The sequence below is a fragment of the Schistocerca nitens genome, chromosome 3 (assembly GCF_023898315.1).
Source record: "Schistocerca nitens isolate TAMUIC-IGC-003100 chromosome 3, iqSchNite1.1, whole genome shotgun sequence".
NCBI lineage: Eukaryota > Metazoa > Arthropoda > Insecta > Orthoptera > Acrididae > Schistocerca > Schistocerca nitens.
Genome location: NC_064616.1, coordinates 578,859,991 through 578,884,008, shown reverse-complemented (window position 1 = coordinate 578,884,008; position 24,018 = coordinate 578,859,991). Strand labels below are relative to the sequence as shown.

Here is a 24,018-nt window from a genome sequence, read left to right as displayed (position 1 = left end):
ACCTGTGGTCCAAAGCATCATTGAGAAAGAGGTTTCCGACCAAGAAAATGCAAACTATAGCGCAAGACATTTTTAGGCAATATTTTATCCTGCTTATTGCCTCCAATAAGCAACAGGGGTTGGACAAAAATATGGAAACACCAAAAACACAACGCATTACCACGGGTAATACTGTATAGGAAACCCGTTGGCGTTCAAAACAGCTTCCAGTCGTCTCGGAATAGATAAATACATATTATGCATGATTTGCTAGGGAACCTTATTCCATTCTTCCTGTAAAACAGTGGCGGTTCAGATGACGATTAGCGGTGAGGAACCCTTGCTTCCAAAAAAGATAACTAAGGCTCAATAATATTGAGATCTAGTAACTGTGGTGGCCAGTTGTGCTCACAAAGTCAGTCTTGGAATACAGCATCACCATTGAGGAACAAATATTGTACCATGGGATGGACCTGATCAGCCAAAATGGTCACATAATCTGTGACAGTAGGGCGACCTTACAGATTACCAGTGGGGTCCACAGAATACCATGATATGGATGCCCAAATAATAGACCGAGCGAGGTTCAAAAATGGTTCAAAAGGCTCTGAGCACTATGGGACTCAACTGCTGTGGTCATTAGTCCCCTAGAACTTAGAACTACTTAAACCTAACTAACCTAAGGACATCACACACATCCATGCCCGAGGCAGGATTCGAACCTGCGACCGTAGCAGTCGCACGGTTCCGGACTGCGCGCCTAGAACCGCGAGACCACCGCGGCCGGCAGACCGAGCGAGGTGGCGCAGTGATTTGCACACTGGACTCGCATTCGGGAGGACGACGGTTCAATCCCGCGTCCGGCCATCCTGATTTAGGTTTTCCGTGATTTCCCTAAATCGCTCCAGGCAAATGCCGGGATGGTTCCTTTGAAAAGGGCACGGCCGACTTCCTCCCCCGTCCTTCCCTAATCCGATGAGACCGATGACCTCGCTGTCTGGTCTCCTCCTCCAAACAACCCAACCCCAAATAATACCGAACGAGCGCCACGTTCCACTCTTGGGACGTAAACTCGACCAGAAGTTGGAAACATTGTGCAACAAGACTCTTTCGACCTGGTGACTTTCTTCCATTGCTCTATAGACCAGGCTCTATGGCTTCGGCACTACGTTTTCCTGCTACGGGCATTTACATCAATGAACTCGCACAGTAAATCTCAGCTTTTGGAGTTCCCTTGGTGTTGCGTTGGTGCTGACAGGATTCGCGAGTGCGAGGTTCAGTTCTGCAATGACTTTTGCAGCTCTCGTTCTCTTATTATCCGTCACAGTCCTCTTCAGTGATCGTCTGTCACGATCTTCCAACACACACTTTCGTCCGCGTTATTATTTAGCGGATAATGTTTTTCTGCTTTCTCTATATGCGGCAGAAATCTTTGATATGGTGCTTCTTGAAATACCAAACACTGGGACTACACTGATTACGGAAGCAAGTATCAACAATTTGCCCACGTTTGAATTCACTTAGGTCCGATATAATGTACTCACGACTGCACAGAACACTGTTCTAACCATGACTGACACTTGCAACGTGTTAATGACATTACACAAGATGCCGCTCGTGGTCTGCATTATTGTCCGAGCAAGCATTTCTCACAGTGTTTCCATATTTTTGCCCACCCCCTGTACATTCTACATCTATATCTACATCATACTCCTCAAGCCACCTAATGGTGTGTGGCGGAGGGTACTTTCGGTACCACTATACGATCCCCCCAACCCTGTTCCACTCGCGAATAGTGCGTGGAAGAATGATTGTCGGTAAGCCTCTGTATTGGCTCTAATTTCTCGAATTTTCTCCTCGTAGTCAATACGCGAGATGTGTGTGGGGGTAAGTAATATGTTGTCCGACTCCTCCTGAAAATTGCTGTCCCGAAATTTCAATAGTAAATCTCTCCGTGACGCACAAAGCCTCTCTTGTAACGTCTGCCAGTGGAGTTTGTTTAGCATCTCCGTAACGCTCTTTCGCCAGCTAAACGCTCCCGTGACGAAACGCGCCGCTCTTCGTTGGATCTTCTGTATCTCCTCTGTTAGTCCTACCTGACAGGGATCCCAGATAGATGAACAATGCTCAAGAATCGGGCGAAAAAGCGCCTTATAAGCTATTTCTTTCGTGGACGAGTTACATTTCCTTAAGATTCTTCCGATGAATCTGAGTCTTTTGTCTGCTTTACCCACTATCTGTTTTATGTGGTCATTCCACTTAAGGTCGATCTGGATAGTTACGCTTAGATATTTTACGGCAGAGGCTGCCTCCAGCTGTTTGTCATCAATAGTGTAGCTGTACAGTAGTGGATTTCTTTTCCTATGTACGCGCAGTATGTTTTATTCTGTTCTGATGACCACTGGAAGTCACTGCCAATTTCATAACAAACCAAACATAAGCATGGGTAGATTTCCATGTTATTAAGACGAATTTATACATTACGCGCTTCATACCAAGATGTTCACGTCTTAAGAACAGCCTTAGCTTAGGACGGAAATTCACCTGCAATAACATCTCACTCGACGAAACATACACACAGAATATAAATAAATGAAAGGAATAAAAATTCAATCTTCACTACTGTGGCACATGGATTATAAGGAAGAGGGTGTACGCAGAATAGTGACCAACTTTCGCTTTCGCCTGGAAAGTACAACGGCAAACACGAAAATGTGGAACAAGAGCACAGAGGGGTGAGGAAGTTGCAGCGACCGGCACGAAGCAAGAGTTGTGAGCCGGGGAGCTGCACATGGCCAACTGCAGCGGAGCTCCGTGCCAGAAGTCCGACTTTGCACAGCTGAGATGTGGCTTATCGACCAGCGGACAGGGACGAGCTAGCCCCCCAGCCATTCACAGACGTTATGAGATTCAGTAGACAAGAGGAGTTGGCCCTATTCTCGCAGAGACATCAGAATGAGGAGTAAAAATTATTTCCGACGATTCTGCTTACTTCTGTATTCTTCCAAAATAGCGCCTAATTTCGAAGCTTATCTTGTCCACTGGAGAGTGTGTGTGTGTGTGTGTGTGTGTGTGTGTGTGTGTGTGTGTGTGTGTGTGTGTGTGCTGAAAGTGATATATTTTTGCGATAGTTCATGCATTGTACGACGTCACATAGTGTAAGTGTTTAGTGCTAATACCAACAAGCGGAATGAAAAGGGGCGCGCATACAAAATCGGTTTTAGGGAAAGCGAATAGAAGACTTACAACTAAACATCACCAACTTGACCTCATATTTTACGCATAAAAAGGTACACTTGCAAGACATCAGACCCAGTAATCGTTCCATTGCGAAAATTTGGGCAGTAATTCTGATAGTACGCAGATATGACCCACTGCGCGCACCAGGCGTTGTTAATTGTTCCGCCCCACTGCAGCCGCTTAAAGCACGCGCACGATAAAGTACCGGAGTGAGTAAGAGGTTTGTGAAATACTGCTGTAACATTGGTAACACGCTCTTTTCATTACGTCAAAGTGCGCGGTTTCTAACCTGCAGCTTGTGTCGGCGAGTTGTTTGCTTTGAACATTTTTCATGTTGCAAGTCACAAATGATGTGTAAACGAATGAAACGAATGTGTCATTACAGAAGTAGCGGATGTTAAAGTTGACGATGTAAAAGTGATGTACATTTGCAGGAGATGCGATATTATCACACTGAAAATCATTAATTTAATTTCACAATAACTCTTCGATTGCTCAGGATTACTCATTTTGCTTTTGAGTCTTATATATAGCTACGTACTGTCGACACGAGAGTACAATTAATATTGAATGTATATGTAAGTGAGGTTCATGTACTTTGTACTCACATTACTTAAATAGAACGCGTAGAATAACATGTGTTCTCTAACAGGACTACGTAACACACTGAAGAGCCAAAGAAACTGGTATGGCCATGCGTATGACAATACAGAGATATGCAAACAGGTAGAATTCGTCGCTGCGGCCGGTAACGCCTTTATAAGACACCTATATAAGACAAGTGTCTGGCGCAGTTCTTCGATCGGTTACTGCTGCTACAATGGCGGGTTAATCAGATTTAAGTGAGTTTGAACGTGGTGTAATAGTCAGCGCGCGAGCGATGGGACACAGCATCTCCGAGGCAGCGATGAAGTGGGGATTTTTCCCGTAGGACCATTTCAAGAGTGTACCGTGAATATCACAAATCCGGCTAAAGATCAAATCTCCGACACCACTGCGGTCAGAAAAAGATCCTACAAGAACGGGACCAACGACGACTGAAGAGAATCGTTCATCGTGACAGAAGTGCAATCCCTGCAGCAAATTTCAATGCTGGACCGTCAACATGTGTCACTGTGAGAACCATTCAACCAAACATCATCGATATCGGCTCTCGGAACCTAAGACCCACTCGTGTACCCTTGGTGACTGCACTACACAAAGCTTTACGCCCCGCCTAGGCCCATCAACACCAACATTGGACTGTTGATGACTGGAAACATGTTGCCCGGTCGGACGAGTCTCGTTTCGAATTGTATCGAGCGGATGGACGTGTACGGGTATGGAGACAATCTCATGAATCCATGGACCCTGCATGTCAGTAGCGGACTGTTGAAGCTGGTGGAGGCTCTGTAATGGTGTGGAGCTGGAGTGATACCCCTGATATGTCTAGATACGACTCTGACAGGTGACACGTGCGTAAGCATCACGTCTGATCACCTGCATCCATTCATGTCCATTGTGCATTCCAACAGGCTTGGGCAATTCCAGCAGTACAATGCGACACCCTACACGTCCAGAATTGCTACAGAGTGGCTCAAGGAATATTCTTCTGAGTTTAAACACTTGCTCTGGCCACCAAACTCTAGACATACGAACACTATTGAGCATATCTGAGACGCCTTGCAACGTGCTATTCACAAGAAATCTCCACCCAGTCGTCCTCTTACGGATTTATGAACAGCCCTACAGGATTCATGGCGTCAGTTCCCTCCAGAACCACTTCAGACCTTAATCGAGTCCATGCCACGTCGTGTTGCGGCACTTCTGTGCGCTCACGGAGGCCCTGCACGATATTAGGCAGATGTACCAGTTTCTTTGGCTCTTCAGTGTACGTTGGGCAGACCTGTCCACCTCTGTCTCCTCTTCGCTCGCCTTCAACATTTCGGAAATAGCAGGACTCTGGTTCTGACTACACTGTAGAGAACTTCACGTTCGGACGTTAGCCGGCTGCAGTGGGCGGCGCGAGTGACAGACAACCGATATGCGCGAAATTTAAAACCTGTACAGTCAGAGGGTCATAGCTGGTACTATCAGAAATGTGGTCCAAAGTTTCGCGTGGAATGGATTACTGGAGGTTATAACTTGCAAGTGACCTTTTTTCTCGTTAAAATATGAGGTGTAGTTGGTGATGTTTCCTTGTTGGATTTGTTGAAGGACTTCTGAAAAAATGCAGTGCATCTGTAAAGGAAATAGCTTACAAGGCGCTAGAACAACCAGCTCTAGAGTATTGTCCCAGCGTCTGGAGTTCTTATCTAGTAGGCGTACCAAGACAAATCGAACGAATTCAGATACTCGCTGCTAGAACCGCATCAGGTCGGTATAGCCCATAAGAAAGTGTAAATGAAAAGTTTGGGGAACTTCCACATGTACATGAGTACATCTACATGACTTCTCTGCAATTCGGACCTTAAGTGCCAGGCAGAGGGTTCATCGAACCACTTTCACACTATTTCTGTTCCGTTCCACTCTCTAACAGCGCAGTGGAAAAACGAACATTAAAATCTCTCCGTGCAAGCTCTGACTTCTTTTATTTTATTAAAACGCTCATTTCTTCCTGTATAGGTAGTTGTCAAGAAAATAATCTCGTTACGAAATAGTTTCACATTGTGCGTTGACGTAGATGTTTGCGACACAAGAAAATTTTTGCTGAGCCGGGACTCGAAGCCGGGTTTCTCGCTTATCGCGAGCGGTCCCCTTAACTACTTCGGCTATCCGAGTACGCCTCGGGGACCGATCCTAGCTTCATATGTCACGTAGTCAAAACCCTTACCCTCGCACAATTTGCGATTCTCGCACAGGAAGAAAAATATTGTATAGTCATTTCAGCCTGCATGCACGCATGTCTGAAGGAAATTGTATAGTGATAATGTGTAAACACAGACATTGTAGCCATCAATTATTTATTCATGCTTCGACGAGCTAAAATGAAGATATAATATTCGGCTCCCTGTATGTGAATCACAAATTGTGCGAGCATAAGCGTTATGACTACGTGACATATGGAAGCTTAGATCGGTCCTGGAGGTGTGCTCTGGTAGCTGAAGTGGTTAAGGCGACCGCTCGCGATAAGCGAGAAATTAGAGTTGGAGACCCAGCGCGGCAAAAAAATTTCATGTCACACACAGCCGACGTCAGTGTATAGTCGCAGAATGCGAAACTATTTCGTACTGTACACCACATATGTAATCGTCAATGACGTTGTCTATTACTTCAGTCTAACAGTTCTCTCATGAAGATCACAAGCGCAGCCAAACCAATGCAGTCGCCAGTAACAGCAGTATTAAGATTCTTCGAACGCGTTTCGACGACTTTTCGGTTGGTTTCAAGAACAGACCATTCTTACCAAATCTGAGTCAACCTCGTTACACGCACTGTCCATTCAGATTAATGTGACCACCTGTCAGAAGCCTGAAGGAGTGCAGGAAGAGAGTCTCTGATGTTCTGGAAGGTACCAACAGGTAGGTGGGGCCATGCCGACTCAAGTTCCGTGGCTAGCCGCGCTAGATTTTTCGGTTGAGGATCCACGGCGCGAAAAGCTCGATCAAAGTGGTCCCACATATTGTCGATTGGGTTTACGCCGGGGGAATTTGGTGGCCAGGGGAGTACGGTAAACGCACCCTGGTGCTCTTCCAGCCACTCACGTTCACTGCGAGCGGTGTGACACGTTGTATTGTCCTGCTAGTAGATGTCATCGCGCCGAGGGAAAATAAACTGCATGAAGAGGTAGACATGGTTCCCAAGGATAGATACAGAGCTGTGTTGATCCACTGATCCACTGAGCTTTCCAGAATTACAAGATCACCCAGGGTATGCCACAAAAACATTCCCCATAACATAATGCTCCTTCCTCTGGCCTGGACCCTTCCGACGATTTCTGCAGGTGTTTGTTTTTTGTCCTATGGATCATAAAACTTGATTCTTCTGAAGAGGCAACCTGTCGCCACTCAGTAGACGTCCAGTTGCGGTAATGGTGTGCAAATTCCTGCCTTCCTCGCATATGAACAGCAGAGCGCGAGTGTATGAACTAGGCGCCTTCGCGGATGCACATTCGCAGCAATGCTCTCTGGACAGTGATTGGTGGGACATTGTTGATATCCCCTTGGTTCATCTGGGTGCTCAGTTGCTCAACAGTTGCACATTTGTTCGCCCGCACATATCATTGCAGGCGTCGTTAACCCCTGCCGTCGATGGCCCACGGTGCACCATGGTTGCGTCGGCGCTGGTTTTGGAGAGCGCCATTTTTCCATACACGGTATATTTCAATCACGGCGGCACGCGAACTTCTAACAAACTGAGACATTTCGAAAATGCTTCCACCCTTGGCCCGAAAGCCAATGATCATGTCCTATTGGACATCAGGTAAATCGCTTCTTTTCCGCATTACGGTGACGAGTGCGCTGTTTTCCACGTCCCCCGACACGCTTTATACATCCTTCACTGCTTGTGCTGCCACCTGCCGTCTGTGAGTGGTTACTGCACATTGACATCTAATATGGGCGGTGGGCACATTAATGTGACTGGACCGTGTATTTTACTTTGTACTGATTCAAAAGTCTCACACTCTTAAACATTCTGTATTTGCAGGCCGTTTAATTTATTTAATGTGCGATCGAAACTGTCTCACCAAGTGGCTCTTGTTTTTGCTGAGGTTTTACCTCTGGTCTGTATCCTCCCATATTCCACGCTACTGCTCTTCGTGTCATAGTTCGCTTGTCCGTTCTGTTTGCAACCTTCTTCTACAAAAGCATAACTCAGTTACGCCGAATCTGTGCGTAACTTGCTGTTTCACTTTTACTTTCAGGCAACACAAGACAAAGGCAGCCACAAGCCATCACAGACTGCTCGCACTACTCGCAGCTCAATTAGCCTTTGACGCTTTTAATGTCGCTTCAGGATAAAAACTGAACGCTAAACGCAGTAACATGTACCTCTGTTGACACGTTATGACAAGCTAGAGTCTTTCTTAGGTTTGGTCAAAAGCTTTTTCAGTTACAGGAAACGCCATAAAAGAATATGCACAGGTATCTCTCCAGTTCTTCACATGTGACAAAGCTGATTCTATCCGGAAAAAATGCACCAACCAGAACCTTCAATCCATTAAAGCCTAACCCGATATCTTAGGTAGAACTGACCAACTTCTTTGCAGCCACTCCAGACTCCCAATGCATCACGTAATATTACGTTTTTGTCCGCCATCGAAACCAAATCACACAGCCCTACACAGATAAACCACACAGCCCTACACAGATAAACCAGGAGAATCGTAGGCGGTTTGCATCCGATAGTAGTGTGCTGTTTGACAGCCACGTCGATTAAATATCTAGGCATGACGTTGCAAAATGATAGGAAAAGGAAAAAGCAAGTAACGATTGTAGTAGGGAAGACGAATGGTGTACTTCGGTTTACTGGGAGAATTTTGGGAACGTGTGGTTCACTGTAAAGGAGGCTGTATATAGGACACTAGTATGATACACTACTGGTTTTTTGCTACACCAAGAAGGAATGCAGATGGTAAACGTGTATTCATTGGACAAATATATTATACTAGAACTGACATCTGATTACATTTTCACGCAATTTGGGTGCACAGATCCTGAGAAATCAGTACCCAGAACAACCACCTCTGGCCGTAATAACGGCCTTGATACGCCTGGGTATTGAGTCAAACAGCTTGGATGGCATGTACAGGTACAGTTGCCCATGCAGCCTCAACACGATACCACAGCTCATCAAGAGTAGTAACTGGCGTATTGTGACGAGCCAGTTGCTCGGCCACCATTGACCAGACGTTTTCAATTGGTGAGAGATCTGGAGAATGTGCTGGCCAGGGCAGCAGTCGAACATTTTTTGTATCCAGAAAGGTCCGTACAGGACCTGCAACATGCGGTCGTGCATTATCCTGCTGAAATGTAGGGTTTCGCAGGGATCGACTGAAGGGTAGAGCCACGGGTCATAACACATCTGAAATCTAACGTCCACTGTTAAAAGTGCCGTCAATGCGAACAAGAGGTGACCGAGACGTGTAACCAATGGAACCCCATACCATCACGCCGTTTGATACGGCAGTAAGGCGATGACGAATAAACGCTTCCAATGTGAGTTCACCGCGATGTCGCCAAACCCGGATGCGACCATCATGATGCTGTAACAGAACCTGGATTCATCCGAAAAAAATGACGTTTTGCCATTCGTGCACCCAGGTTCGTTGTTGAGTACATCATCGTAGGCGCTCCTGTCTGTGATGCAGCGTCAAGGGTAACCGCAGCCATGGTCTCCGAGCTGATAGTCCCTGCTGCTGCAAACGTCGTCGAACTGTTCGTGCAGATGGTTGTGTCTTGCAAATGTCCCCATCTGTTGACTCAGGGCTCGAGACGTGGCTGCACGATCCGTTACAGCCATGCTGATAAGATGCCTGTCGTCTCGATTGCTAGTAATGCGAGGCCGTTGGTATCCAGCACAGCGTTCCGTATGACCCTCCTGAACTCACCGATTCCATATTCTGCTAACAGTCATTGGATCTCGACCAACGCGAGCAACAATGTCGCGACACGATAAATCGCAATCGCGATAGGCTACAATCCGACCTTTATCAAATTCGGAAACGTGATGGTAGGCATTTCTCCTCCTTACACGAGGCATCACAACAACTTTTCACCAGGCAACGCCGGTCAACTGCTGTTTGTGTATGAGAAATCGGTTGGAAACTTTCCTCATGTCAGCACGTTGTAGGTGTCGCCACCGGCGCCAACCTTGTGTGAATGCTCTGAAAAGCTAGTAATTTGCATATCACAGCATCTTCTTCCTGTCGGTTAAATTTCGCGTCTGTAGCACATCTTCGTGGTGTAGCAATTTGAATGGCTAGTAGTGTACATTCTTGAGTACTGCTCGAGAGTTTGCGACCCGCACCAGGTCGACTTCAATGAAGGCATGAAAGCAATTCAGAGGCCGGTTGTTTCATTTGTTACCGGTATGTTCGAACAAGGCGCAAGTTCTGCGGAAATGATTCAGGAACACAAATGGGAATCACTGGACGAAAGAGGGTGTTCTTTTCGAGGAACACTGTTGAGAAAATTTAGAGACCTTGTATTTGAAGCTGACTGCAGAACAATCTACTGTCGCCAGCGTAGATTTCGCGTAAGGACCACGGAGAGGATAAGATACGCAAGAGAAATTAGGACTCGTACAAAGGCATATAGACAGACATTTTCCCCTCGTTCTGTTTGTGAGCCGCGCGGGATTAGCCGCACGGTCTGAGGCGCTGCAATCATGGACTGTGCGGCTCGTCCCGGCGGAGGTTAGAGTCCTTCCTCGGGCATGGGTGTGTTTGTTTGTCGTTAGGATAATTTAGGTTAAGTAGTGTGTAAGCGTAGGGACTGATGACCTTAGCAGTTAAGTCCCATAAGATTTCTCACACATTTGAACATTTTTTGTTTGTGAATAAAACATGAAAGGAGATGACTGGTACTGATACACAGTACCCTCCGTCATGCAGCGTACAGTGATTTAGGGAGTATGTATGTAGATGTACCATTTTTTAAAAATGGTTCGAATGACTCTGAGCACTTTGCGACTTAACTTCTGAGGTCATCAGTCGCCTATAACTTAGAACTAATTAAACCTAACTAACCTAATGACATCACACACATCCATGCCCGAGGCAGGATTCGAACCTGCGACCGTAGCGGTCGCTCGGCTCCAGACTGTAGCACCTAGAACCGCACGGCCACTCCGGCCGGCCACCATTTTTATTTTTATGTATGTGTTTCAAACTTCACATTTACGTTATGTGATCGTGTATTCGGTCTGATAAATCACCTGTTCCGCTTACTCTTTCAAAGAATGCAAGCGCCGGCCGAAGTGGCCGTGCGGTTAAAGGCGCTGCAGTCTGGAACCGCAAGACCGCTACGGTCGCAGGTTCGAATCCTGCCTCGGGCATGGATGTTTGTGCTGTCCTTAGGTTAGTTAGGTTTAACTAGTTCTAAGTTCTAGGGGACTTATGACCTCAGCAGTTGAGTCCCATGGTGCTCAGAGCCATTTTGAATGCAAGCGGAAAACAATTCATTACATCACCTGTGGGTGAACCACAAACTGATTTCATACCGACTGCACTACTAGTCAATAGCGATGTCATCAGCACATGCCCAGCACAGTTTTCGTGGAAAAACCAGTCAGACGTTTTTGAGGAAATCATACCATTAGCTCCCTGTGAGATTGGAACGAAACATAAAAATATGGCAGAACGCGGATGTCAAACGGCCGATTCCACTTAGGAACCGAGTACTTAACCACTGCGGCATCTCTTGTCTGCAGCTCGTGGTCTAATTGCTGCCTCTGTATAACGGGGTCCCGGGTTCGATTCCCAGCCAGGTTGGGGATTTTTACTTCCCGGGGACTGGGTGTCTGTGTTGTCCTCATCATTGCACCACCATAATCATCATTTGTGACAGTGGCTAGTTTGGAATGTGTAACAAAATTGAACTGTGAAAAAACTGGGACTTTGTACGGGCGCTGATGACCGTGCAATTGAGCGCCCCACAAACCAAACATCATCATCATCATCATTGTGGCATCTCATTCGATCCGTAAGTAAGTGAGGAGGAAGTGCATTAGTCACCGAAATAGGGCGGGGTAGACGCGTGGTCTAGGGCGTCTTGTCACGGTCGCCGCAGCTCTCCCCGTCGGAGGTTCGAGTCCTTCCCTCGGGCATGGGTGTTTGTGTCGTCCAGAGTTTAAGTTGGATTAAATAATATGTAAGCTTAGGGACCGATGACCAAAGCAGTTTGGTCCCATAAGATCTTACCACAAAATTACAACTTCTTTTAGGAAGCGAAATAAAAGGGTATGTATAGCAAACTGCGAATACGCAGCCCGTTAGCGAAAGGGGGTAAACAGTGTTGTACATGCGCTGAGCTTTTCGCGGTATAGAGCACATGCTGACTATGCGGCTTCATGTCAAGTTAGAGTGAGTCAGTGGGAGGATTATTTATGGTAGCCAATGAACAGTTGTTAGTCAGATACATCTTTATGTCGCTCACATACAAATATTTACATTTTGCAGGAGGCTTTTCCTTTATATTCTTCCTTTGCTGCAAGTAAACGTTTCTGTTATTGATGAATACAAACACAGGGAGTTACAGTACGATACCGACAAAATTCTAGGGATTTTAGGGGGTGTCGTGAGGGACAAATTGAAGGTAGGAACCTGTATCTGGAAACGTCATAAAACGACGTTACAGAGCGTCGAAGTTATAGGCGCCGGAGCCTGCCGTTAGGCCACCCCTTCCTCAGCAAACGTGGCTTTGTACGCTGACGGACCGTAGGCGGAACGTCTCGCAATGTTGTTTGTTATTTAGTGATCACGACTGACTGCCACGATCGCCAGTGAAGAGGACGAAGCTGACTGCTGCATAGGCAGGCCTTGTCTCCTACGAATGCGATGCTTTGTTGCCTCAGTGGATGACGGTTTCAGACGTACGTTTCCATCCTCAGCTTATTATTCTCCTGGAATCCTCTAAAATCTCGAGTGTTATCGTTATGCAGGAGAAAAATAAACTGCAGACAGAAACCCGTGTCCAAAACATGCAGTGACGCAGCAGAGCATTACATTCATAGGGGATAAGGTTCAAATGGCTCTGAGCACTATGGGACATCGGAGGTCATCAGTCCCCGAGAACTTAGAACTACTTAAACCTACCTAACCTAAGGACATCACACACTTCCATGCCCGAGGCAGGATTCGAACCTGCGACCGTAGCGGTCGCGCGGATCCAGTCTGAAGCGCCTAGAACCGTTCGACCACACCGGCCGGCTAGGAGATAAGGCTTGTGTATGTAGCAGCTAGCTCCATCTCCATTGGCGATCGTGGCAATCAGTCGCGAGCACTTAACAATCACTACTGCGAGACGTTCCGTTTACGGTCTGTCAGCATACCAAGTCTCGTTTGCTGCCAAACATGTGGCCTAGCTGCAAGCGCCGGTCCCTGTAATTTCGACGATCTGTAGCTTCGTTGGATGACGTTTCCGGACATACGTTCGTATCCTCAATTTGTTCCTCACGAGGGTTCCCGGGTTCGATTCCCGGCGGGGTCAGGGATTTTCTCTGCCTCGTGATGGCTGGGTGTTGTGTGCTGTCCTTAGGTTAGTTAGGTTTAAGTAGTTCTAAGTTCTATGGGACTTATGACCACAGCAGTTGAGTCCCATAGTGCTCAGAGCCATTTGAACCATTTTGTTCCTCACGACAACCTCTACAGCCCCTCGAAGTTTTTCGGTATCATTTGATAACACTCTTTGTATATAACGAGTCTCTCCAAAGAGTCGTCAGTTGCATTTTCTTTGGTGTTCCGTCAGATATTTGCAATTCCGTTTTCACATTGTGTAGCACGAGTCAGCTGAAAATATTACTGCTCATCACGTCTGACATGAGACGCCCAGTGTTGACAGAAAGCTTCAGTTTATTTCCTGATGCAAACAAAATGGTTTTTCAAGTGGAATTTTACGTGGCCATTCGATACAGTGCACCTAAATTGGTCTAGTCAGATATTAGTTTTACCAGTAGGTATTAACAGGGACAGTAAAACCCGCTGAATAAACAGCAATCCAGTAGCGACTAAGTGGAGGTGTATTCATGGCCGTATCAGTCAGAGCGGGCCACGGCTGGAGTGCTGGTTATTCTTCGAGCTTTATTGTCCCTGTTAATGCATATCGATAAAAAGAATATCGGACCAGACTAATTTAAGTGCCCTCTATTTAATTGGCTCGTAAAATACCGGTATAAAAATAATTTTGTTTACAATAGAAAACAGACAATTTCCGTAAACATTGGCTGAAAGACGTGGAGGGCAATATTTATTTGGGCTGACTCCAGCTACACAATGCAAGAACAAAATTGGAAATATCTGATGAAACGCCAGAGAAAATCCGCCTGACGATTCTTGGGAGGGACACCATGTGCGTAGCTCATATGCATGTTTTATGTTAAAATGTTATTAATGTCAGCCTGAAATACAAATCTTGGTTGCGGTAACAAAATGATATGAATTACTCTCGCTGTGTGCACAGCCCTTTATTGACTTTCTGCTGTTACCGCATGGTAGCGTTCTGTTATTAACACGCAGAGGACTTGTATACTTTTTTTTTATTGAAATAGCTATTAATGAAATCTCCTGTAACACGGAGTCTTGGTCGCGGTGACGGACTGATACGAATTAATTCGTATTTTCGAACTATGTAATGGTGTCCTTCTCATACGAAATATTCACGCTGTGTGGATGGCCATTCATTCACTTTCTGCTTTTACCCGAACAGGTGTTTCTATTACTGATACATACTGCACTTTAGCAGTGTCTATGTTGAAATATTTTTAATGATATCCTCTCAAATACGGTTTCTGGGAAGTGGTTACAGACTAATCTGCACCAAAGTCCGAGTTATAGGTTAGATTGGAAGGTGGAAGTTTCGCAGCAGGTTGACGTAGGCAAAGAATGTGAAAGTGAAGCTTTGGTTATGTGCTCTGTAACAGAGCCGGAGATCTACGAGTATGTTAGCTTAAAAATTGGTAGCTATATTTTTCTATTTCTTTCTGTTTGCGTACTTTCAGAATCCTCCCGTATACACAGTGTCTCATTTATTTTTCACACCGCAAATAACTTTTTGTCCAGAAGCAAAATAAAAAATGTATCAAGCAAATGTTGTTTAGCTAACAGGCGGAGACATTCACCAGCATGACTGACTTTCTTGCACCTCTCTTGGTTACGAACAGCAGTACATCTTTTTTAAAAAGCAACCTCGATTTTTTGTTCGGTAATCCTATTCTCCTCAGATCGAGCGGGGAGTGCAGTGGCTAGCACACTGGACTCGAAATCGGGAGGACGACGGTTCAAACCCGCGTCCGGCCATCCTGGTTTAGATTTTCCGTGATTTCTCTAAATCGCATAAGACAAATACCGACATTTCCTTCCTAGTCTGATCTTGTGCTCCGTCTCTAATGACCTCGTTGTCGACGGGACGTTTAACACTAGTCTCCTCCTCTTCTCCTCAAGATCTGTTCAAAAACTCATCTCAGAGTGCCCTTCACGAAACAATTACATTATTAGAGACATAACAAGAAACTGACTTTGTCTCCTGCAGTAGTACACAGTTCAGGTACCGGGGTTGACGTATCTCGCCCACTTACAGGAGTTGACACTAAAGATATGGAAACCCAAGGCAAATGCACACCGGTGACGGATAAGTTCCATTTCTATCTTCTCTCCGTTGGTATACAGTGGACTCCCAAAAACCTTCTACAGGAGACGATTGACGTAATAACCAGTGTACATTTTCCTCATATTTCCATTTGTTTACTGTTAATTCCAGCAAGTGACGAGTTACATGTTATATGAATGCGTGATGTCTGTTCTTTCGGAATAGCCTAGTAAGCAGGAGATCACGGGTTCGACTCCCAGTCCAGTACACATTTTCGCTCGTCGCCGCTGATTCCGCGTAATGTCCCGCTGCACCTGACAGCTGTGATCCTCTTCAATTTCCATATGAACGAGCTACATTACCACGGGTACTTGCACTTTATGGTATTAAAGCAGAGACAGTCAAATTTGAGTCACGTTTTTACACTGAAGAGCAGAAGAAAGTGGTAAACCTGCCTAATATCGTGTAAGGCCCCCGCGAGCACGCAGGAATGCCGCAACACGACGTAGCATGGAGTCGACCAATGTCTCGAGTAGTGCTGGAGGGAACTGACAAAATGAATCCTGCAGGGCTGTCCATAAATCCGTAAGAGGACGATTGGGTGGAGATTTCTTGTGAACAGCACGTTGCAAGGCGTCTCAGATATGCTCAATAATGTTCGTATGTCTAGAGTTTGGTGGCTAGAGCAAGTGTTTAAACTTAGAAGAGTATTCCTGGAGCCACTCTGTAGCAATTCTGGACGTGTAGGGTGTCGCATTGTCCTGCTGGAATTGCCCAAGCCTGTTGGAATGCACAATGGACATGAATAGATGCAGGTGATCAGACGGGATGCTTACGCACGTGTCACCTGTCAGAGTCGTATCTAGACATATCAGGGGTATCACTCCAGCTCCACACCATTACAGAGCCTCCACCAGCTTCAACAGTCCGCTACTGACATGCAGGGTCCATGGATTCATGAGGTTGTCTCCATACCCGTACACGTCTATCCGTTCGATAAATTCGAAACGAGACTCGTCCGACAGGGCAACATGTTTCCAGTCATCAACAGTCCAATGTGGTGTTGATGGGCCTAGGCAGGGCGTAAAGCTTTGTGTAGTGCAGTCACCAAGGGTACACCAGTGGGCCTTAGGTTCCGAAAGCCGATATCGATAATGTTTGGTTGAATTGTTCGCACAGTGATACATGTTGACGGTCCAGCATTGAAATCTGCTGCAAGGATTGCACTTCTGTCACGATGAACGATTCTCTTCAGTCGTCGTTGGTCCCGTTCTTGCAGGATCTTTTTCCGGTCGCAGCGGTGTCGAAGATTTGATGTTTGGCCGGATTCGTGATATTCATGGTACGCTCGTGAAATGGTCGTACGAGAAAATCCCCACTTCATCGCGATGCTGCATCCCATCGCTCGGGCGCCGATTATAACACCACGTTCAGTCACTTAAACCTTGATAACCTGCCATTGTAGCAGCAGTAATCGTTCTGACAAGTGCGCAAGGCACATGTTGTCTAATATAGTCGTTGCCGACCGCAGCGCCGTATTCTGCCTGTTTACATATCTCTGTATCTGAATACGTATGACTATACCACTTTCTTTGGCTCTTCAGTGTAATAAAGTAATGTTTACATGAATGGTACACTGTTAATGTTCATATTTTAGTAACGAATAAAGTTGCAAGGGAGGCAATCATGCTGGGTAATGTCCCCCTAGCATCTAAACAACAGATGCTTTATACATTCTGTGTTTGTCTTCTGGGCAAAAGGTTATTTTCGGTGTTCAAGATAAATGAAATAATCGAAAACAAAGTGTTTAATTATTACGTTTCCTTGCATATTTGAGCCTGCAAACGAAGTGTTTTTCTCCGAAAATTCAATTTGATCGTGTTCTAGCACCTAGTATATTAAGTTTTTTCCCTTTGTTGTTACTTCATCGACCGAGCGAGGTGACGCAGTGGTTAGAACACTGGACTCGCATTCGGGAGGACGACGGTTCAATCCCGTCTCCAGCCATCCTGATTTAGGTTTTCCGTGATTTCCCTAAATCGTTTCAGGCAAATGCCGGGATGGTTCCTTTGAAAGGGCACGGCCGATTTCCTTCTCCATCCTTCCTTAACCCGAGCTTGCGCTCCGTTTCTAATGACTTCGTTGTCGACGGGACGTTAAACACTAACTTCCTCCTCCTGTTACTTCATCCCCCTGGCCCCATGTGGGTGGGGGTGGGCTGTCATCAGTACAGTCAACCCACTCATCAGCCAGCTGGGCAAGTAATACTAAATTAGATTAAAAAACAATAATATAAATGTGAGATGTTTACATGGATTTAAAAGATTTGGAATGGTGGACAATTAATGGAGATATTAATATGTACACTAAACAAGGCGTTTTCTATGTTTAAAATTAAAGCATTAATAATAAAAGGATAAAATGGAAAACAGCAAGAGTACATTTAAAGCTGTTAAAATACGGTTTCAAGAACACTGATCTCAAAAAGAAGCACTTCTTTGCCGCTAAAACTGGAAGGACCTGCCCGAGGATTGGGAGCCTACGTTGAAGAGGATAAGGTTTAACAAGGAGGAGGTAAGGATGGAGGACTGGTGCGTGGTATCGATGGAGGAGGAGTCGTTGTTGGGAAACGAGAATGGGCAAGGGGAGGAGTAGATAGAGCGATCAGTGAAGCCAAAATCTGATGGGGAAAAACGGGGTAGGGAAAGATGGGGGAAGCGGAGGAAGGGATACGGAAATATGGGGAGGGGAGGGAGCCCTGATGAAGTGGAATAGATGGGGTGGATTTAAAGTTGGTAGGAGGGGTAAATTTCGTGTCAGAGTTCATGATCTGGGAGGGGAAGACGGTGTAGATTTCTTTGGGAGAGTATGTGGAGCGTGTGGAAGTGTAGAGTTGGTGGGATGTGGTGGTAGAGGTGCGGCAGCATCATGCGGGGATCGGAAAATAGAGGGGAAACTGTAAGACTATTGGAGTCAAGTTTTCGGATGACGTAGGTTTTCGGAAGTGTTCAGTGCGAGTGAGGAGAGACGGGAAGGTAATGATTTATTGAAGGATGCTTCTGGGAGAAGGTAATCGGATGCGGAATGCGAGGCGGAGTGCACCACGAACAGGTCAGTTCAGCGGAGCACTGCTGAATGCTCTTCCGGGAGACTACTGCCGTTAGGTTAATGAAATTACAACGGACCTGTACCGCGAAAGTTGTCTCAGATTGGAAATTCCAATGTAGTTTAGTTATGGCCAGGCCACCTTCCTGCGTATGGCAGCAAGCCTGTATTATATTTGGCGGTCACTGGAAGGGGCTACTCAACTTCCGAATGGACAACTGGAAGGGACGCCTTGCGGTTTCCGCGCGGGTCACGACTTCCGGCCGTCCTGCACTGCCGCTAGCGGCTACGCCATGTGGGGCCGCCTGCGCGCATCTCTCGCACCTGCTTCTTTCCTACACCCTATGTACTCACCCATACACCGTGCACCGCTAATTTCCGGAAACAATCCGCACACATTTTTCTAACACGATTGCATTTCTAGCGAATTGTACTTATCTGCGTTTCTCAAACTTAGATTACATCCGTTAAAGCAAGGGTGGTTCCAAGGTCCTTCTAGTTGAATTCATTACGTGAGATAGAGCATTAGACTGGGTGTGGTTTTTAGATGATCTTCCCTTTTCCTTTACGCTAACGCCGGATCGATAACTAAGCTCTGCATGACCTACCCCGTTCACAAACACTTGCAACCAGATTTACATATCAAAGAGGATTACACGCTACATAGACCTTCTCAACGACAAACGGTGTTGGAATATGCGAGACCTTTATTCCAGTCGTCTATAGCTTCAAGCAAGTCACCTTATCTCTAAACATATAGGTGGGACGGGCTGAACAAGTTAGATCACAACCATTGCCAATACTTACTGTCGCTGAAAGATGGAGGGGTCAATTCCCACCCATCAAAAATCACGGTAGCACAAAACACCAAATGCTGGTAGTCAACAGTGCTGTTTTCCATGTGGTTCCGCCAAACGTACGGCCGCGTCCACATATCTCAGCCTATCGTTATGTTTTGAAACCTGCTTTAGTACAAGGCGAAAAGTAGTGCCAGTAAAATCTTTTTCGTTCCGTTCTCCGAGATGATATTTGCGAAATGTGTCTGAAAATTCTGAGTGCGTAGTAATTACTGTTCCACGTGCCATACTCGTTAAGGATGCAGTATAATCATTGCTATCTTGACAATTAAAGTACTCCTACATCACTCGGCAACTTTGCTTGACCCACAGGAGAACGGTAGATAAAAATGAATTCGTGACTGTATAGATCGTTACTGCCGTTAATGACACTGTAAAATGAGCAAGAGCGTCATTATACTTTTAGCGTCTGCATTTATCTTTACTATTCGTAGTGTCTTCACAGGAAGTCCTCCATGTACGAGTAACAAGTATTCAGACATGTCTGTCGCGTAAGCTAAACAGCTGATTCAACCAAGCCCGCTCTCTTTCCATATAATTCTCGTCATTAACGTACAAAGGTTCTTTCACGAAGCGTCACCGCCCATAATATTTTGACAGTCTCCAGTGTGTAAACATCCACTGCCTCGCGCTGTGTTGTAAACGAAAACAGGGGCAACAGGACTCCCCAGCCAAAGAACTAACAATGCTCGCAGGAATGCAACACTACAGAAGGAGAGCTCACGTCACCATAAACATACTGTTTACTGCACGAGTCGTCATCAAGTTGCAATGACTGGCAGCGGAGGAACGAGATACGAGCACAAGTGGATTTCAAATAAATTTCACGCTACATTTGCAATAAGCCACTAACGCATAAGGAAAATAGTTAGGCGTCGGAAATAATAAAGGTTAGCTGTCCTATCACTCTGACTAGTACTTCAGAACATATATTGTCTAGACTTACCGTGGAAACGTGCTTCATAAAACAAGAAGTGATAACGAGCGGGTTGACGTGTTATGGCATCTGCTTGTTTTCTCCTTAGACCAAGAAAAATATTCTAAGAGAAAACGCAGTGGCACACTCATTCCCGAAAAGTAATTTTTGTTTTAAAGTGATAGTTAAGCTGCATGACAACAGAAGAATACTAACACGTAAGTTAACAGAGGCGCCTTGCCTGTTTACAACGGCAGACAGCGCCTGAGATAATCTCACGTACTTCAAAAAAAGGCGGGAAAGGCGGCGCGCAGAACACAGCTCTGACGCGGCCGTTCAAATTTCAGATGCCAGCGTGCCTGCAGAATTTAGCACGTGGGCCGCTTCTGCTACGAGTGCATTACTCTATGGCCGCGTGGCGGCCGTGCAAATTCCCTACTCCGGCCAGCGCGTGCGGAACACGTGGTCGGGATGAAAGAAGATAAAGCGAAAATAGACATGCTCTGTATCCTTAGCGCACACATGTGCACTCGGCAATTTACAATCTTACTGAAACACACTTTAAAAAAATTCCTAAGAGGCTTCTGCAGCAGCGGTTTGAATACTCTTTTTTGTTCATATTATAGAAATGGCACACTCGTCGGAAAATAAATTTAGTAACATCACAGCACGATGACAGCGACGATTTCCAACACACGAGAGCGCACCCGCAACGAAAACACGTGGGAGAAATTTGTAGTGAGAGTGTCTTGGTGTCTATTTTTGCAGCCCGGCTAATCGGTGACAATTCTTGAATGATAAAATAGTCGGAACGGGGCAACGTTTCTAACATGTGTGGAAGAGGTGAAGCCGGCTCGTGCGAAGAATTAAAACTGTTGTTAATAATCACGTACCTGGAGAAGAAAGCGGCCCCTCCCAGCAGAGCAACGGCAAGCCAGTCCGGCGACAGTCCACACAACTTCAACAACGGCTGGCTAACGACTGACTGAGGCGCGCGCCCGCTGGCTCAGTATAAAACATCACTTCCCTCCCTCCCTCGCCCCCCCCACTCGCTGCGCGGACTGCCCCCCACCCTCCCTCCGCCATGCCTAAGGCGCTGCGTGCCGCGGCTACCTGAACCACGCGCCCAAAACGCACGTCTCCTTTCCTCGCTCACAACACTTCACATTGAGCCACCGTCACAGCCCGCGGTAGGCTCTCGGCAGTACTAACTGCCCACTTCGCTTAGCTCAGCATGTTGATGTTCGCAGCTGTCCAGAGGACCTACGTGCGTATCTCTACGAATTGCAGACGGAATGCGGCAGAGTGAAAAAAGAATAAATAAGCAGAGACAACTATACTTTTTTTAGTGGCATCCCGGATATACCATACAAGTGCCGATAACAGGTTGTTCAGTTAAGAGCGAATGAAATGTCACGTAACTAGTATAAGGGCCATTAGATATTATAAAAGAGCTATGTATTTTCAAACACTATATGATAATCTTAATGCAATAGATCTTATGTTATTAATATAATGTCAGACACTGAAGACATATAAAAGACGAAACTTTTCTGCGTAATTCATAGGTGCCGGAGCAACGGGAGTGGGCTTACGGGAGGGGGTGGCAAGAGGGAACACTTAGCTCTCCAGGACTGAGGGGTATTACAAAATTCTCGAGCATTCCTAGTAATGACTGCCTGCGGCCTTACTATATCGAAGACCCGAGCGCGATGGTAGATACCCTTGTTTATAAGGTTTTCTTTCGTTCCTCCGTTCTGAGGTGTACCAATTAGCACTTTTTCCTGATTAATGCTATCCAACAGGATTTTCTCCATTGTTCCGATTTTTTTTCTTTGTTTCAGATTCTTAATTTGCAGTGGCAATCTGACTTCACTGATACAGGTATTTGAAAAAATATTTCTTGTGAGTATCTCGTTGAATAAGCTAGATTTAATCATGTATTAATAGTGTAATTTCAGATATTCGAATAATTCTGGTGGCATTAATATTCATATTAATAATACGTATACATGTAGCTAGTAAATGCTAATGAAATGTGCCTACTATTTCGGTATGAAAGTAATCAAACTAAAACCATGAACCTTTATTTAGCTACACACAGAACAAATATGTTGCGATGTGGTGGTCAGATTAGTAATAGAATCAAATGAAGACAGTTCCTCTCGAAATTTTTGTTTGTCTATTAAACCAATCCTAATTAATCACATTGCATAGTGATACTGACAGCACACTCATAGGAAATTTCGTATAGGTACATATCGAAGATGTAGCGTTGGTGAAAGTAGAGGAATTTAGATTGATTCTGACAATAAATTAGGCTCGAACAACTGATCAGAATCTTTAGTACTAATTTTGTATCTCAGTTATAAGAGTGGGGTGTAATATTTCTTTAAAAAGAAGGAAGGCTGCAAAGACGAACACAGTTTAACTCGGTCGATTACGAGGTCATTATAGAAGCAGCGTACACTCGAACTGAAGAAGATTAGGGAAGGAAATAGACCGTGCCTACTTCAAAAGTACCATCGTTATGATGAAACGAAGAAAAATCTAAATCTGGACTGCCGGCCAAGAATCCGAAACACACTACTTCCGAATGTGAGTGCAGTGTCTTAATCAATGCACACGGCAACTATTTTTGATGAGTTAAAATACTGCAAGTCATAAAATAATGAGCTCATCCTTGTCATTCCATTACTGTTCATCCTTATTCTCGGCTTACTTCATAATTCCAGCATGCACTACGTTCGCAACGGCAGAGCCATGTTGCAGAGCCGTGTTATAATCCTCGAGGCGTACTCGGAAAGAAACATCCGACTTGGCGCGAAATGGAAACCACTGTGAAAATCCGATGGAACTTTGCACAGATGCGTTGCGCAGTGTCTTCAGTGAGCCTGTAGATCGCTTCACGTCGCTCTTTTCAGTTCAGAGTGCAAAGTGATCATGTAAAAATCCCTAACACAAATGTGTCTCGCGCCAAGTATGCGGATCTGGTGAGAGATTTCGCCTGAAGCTATGCAGCCCATAAAACATAAATGTCATGCTACTCTTTCTTCAAGACAATTCTCAGCCGCATTCTGCAGGGGCAATGAAGACGTTCCTGCAGCGATTTCGATGGAAAGTGTTTGATCATGCACAATACAGCCCTTCATTGGTTCCTTCAGATGTTCACCTATGCTCACATGAACCGCTGGCTACTAAGACAACATTTAGGCACAAACAACGATAGGCAGACCAGCGTAGAGAATTGGCGGACAGCACAGGCGGCTGCTTTCTGTGACGAGGGTACTGGAAAGTTTGTACAAAGCTACGACAAATGTCTTAGTCGGATTGGCGACATTTTAGAGAGATAGCAGGAAGGTGGGACGGACTGTTATGAATAAAAAAAATTTGATTTTGACTGCGGTTTCCATTTCGCGACCGACTGACCTTACTTTCCGAACAGCCACCGTATTTATCTCTGGTGGAATCTGTTGTTGTTGTGGTCTTCAGTCCTGAGACTGGTTTGATGCAGCTCTCCATGCTAATCTATCCTGTGCAAGCTCCTTCATCTCCCAGTACCTACTGCAACCTACATCCTTCTGAATCTGCTTAGTGTATTCATCTCTTGGTCTCCCTCTACGATTTTTACCCTCCACGCTGCCCTCCAATGCTAAATTTGTGATCCCTTGATGCCTCAGAACATGTCCTACCAACC

At 45.6% G+C, this 24,018-nt stretch overlaps 1 protein-coding gene across 2 annotated transcripts in view; it reads right to left on the bottom strand.

Annotated features, from left to right (window-relative positions):
• The window catches only part of LOC126248489 (elongation of very long chain fatty acids protein AAEL008004-like), a 666,835-nt gene extending 645,535 nt beyond the window's left edge, over nt 1-21,300 (bottom strand). For both annotated transcript variants that reach the window (XM_049949514.1, XM_049949516.1), the window contains exon 1: nt 21,215-21,300. The gene's annotated coding sequence lies outside the window, so the exon portion shown is untranslated. The remainder of the gene's footprint in view (nt 1-21,214) is intronic.
• Between the last annotated feature and the right edge of the window lie 2,718 nt (nt 21,301-24,018).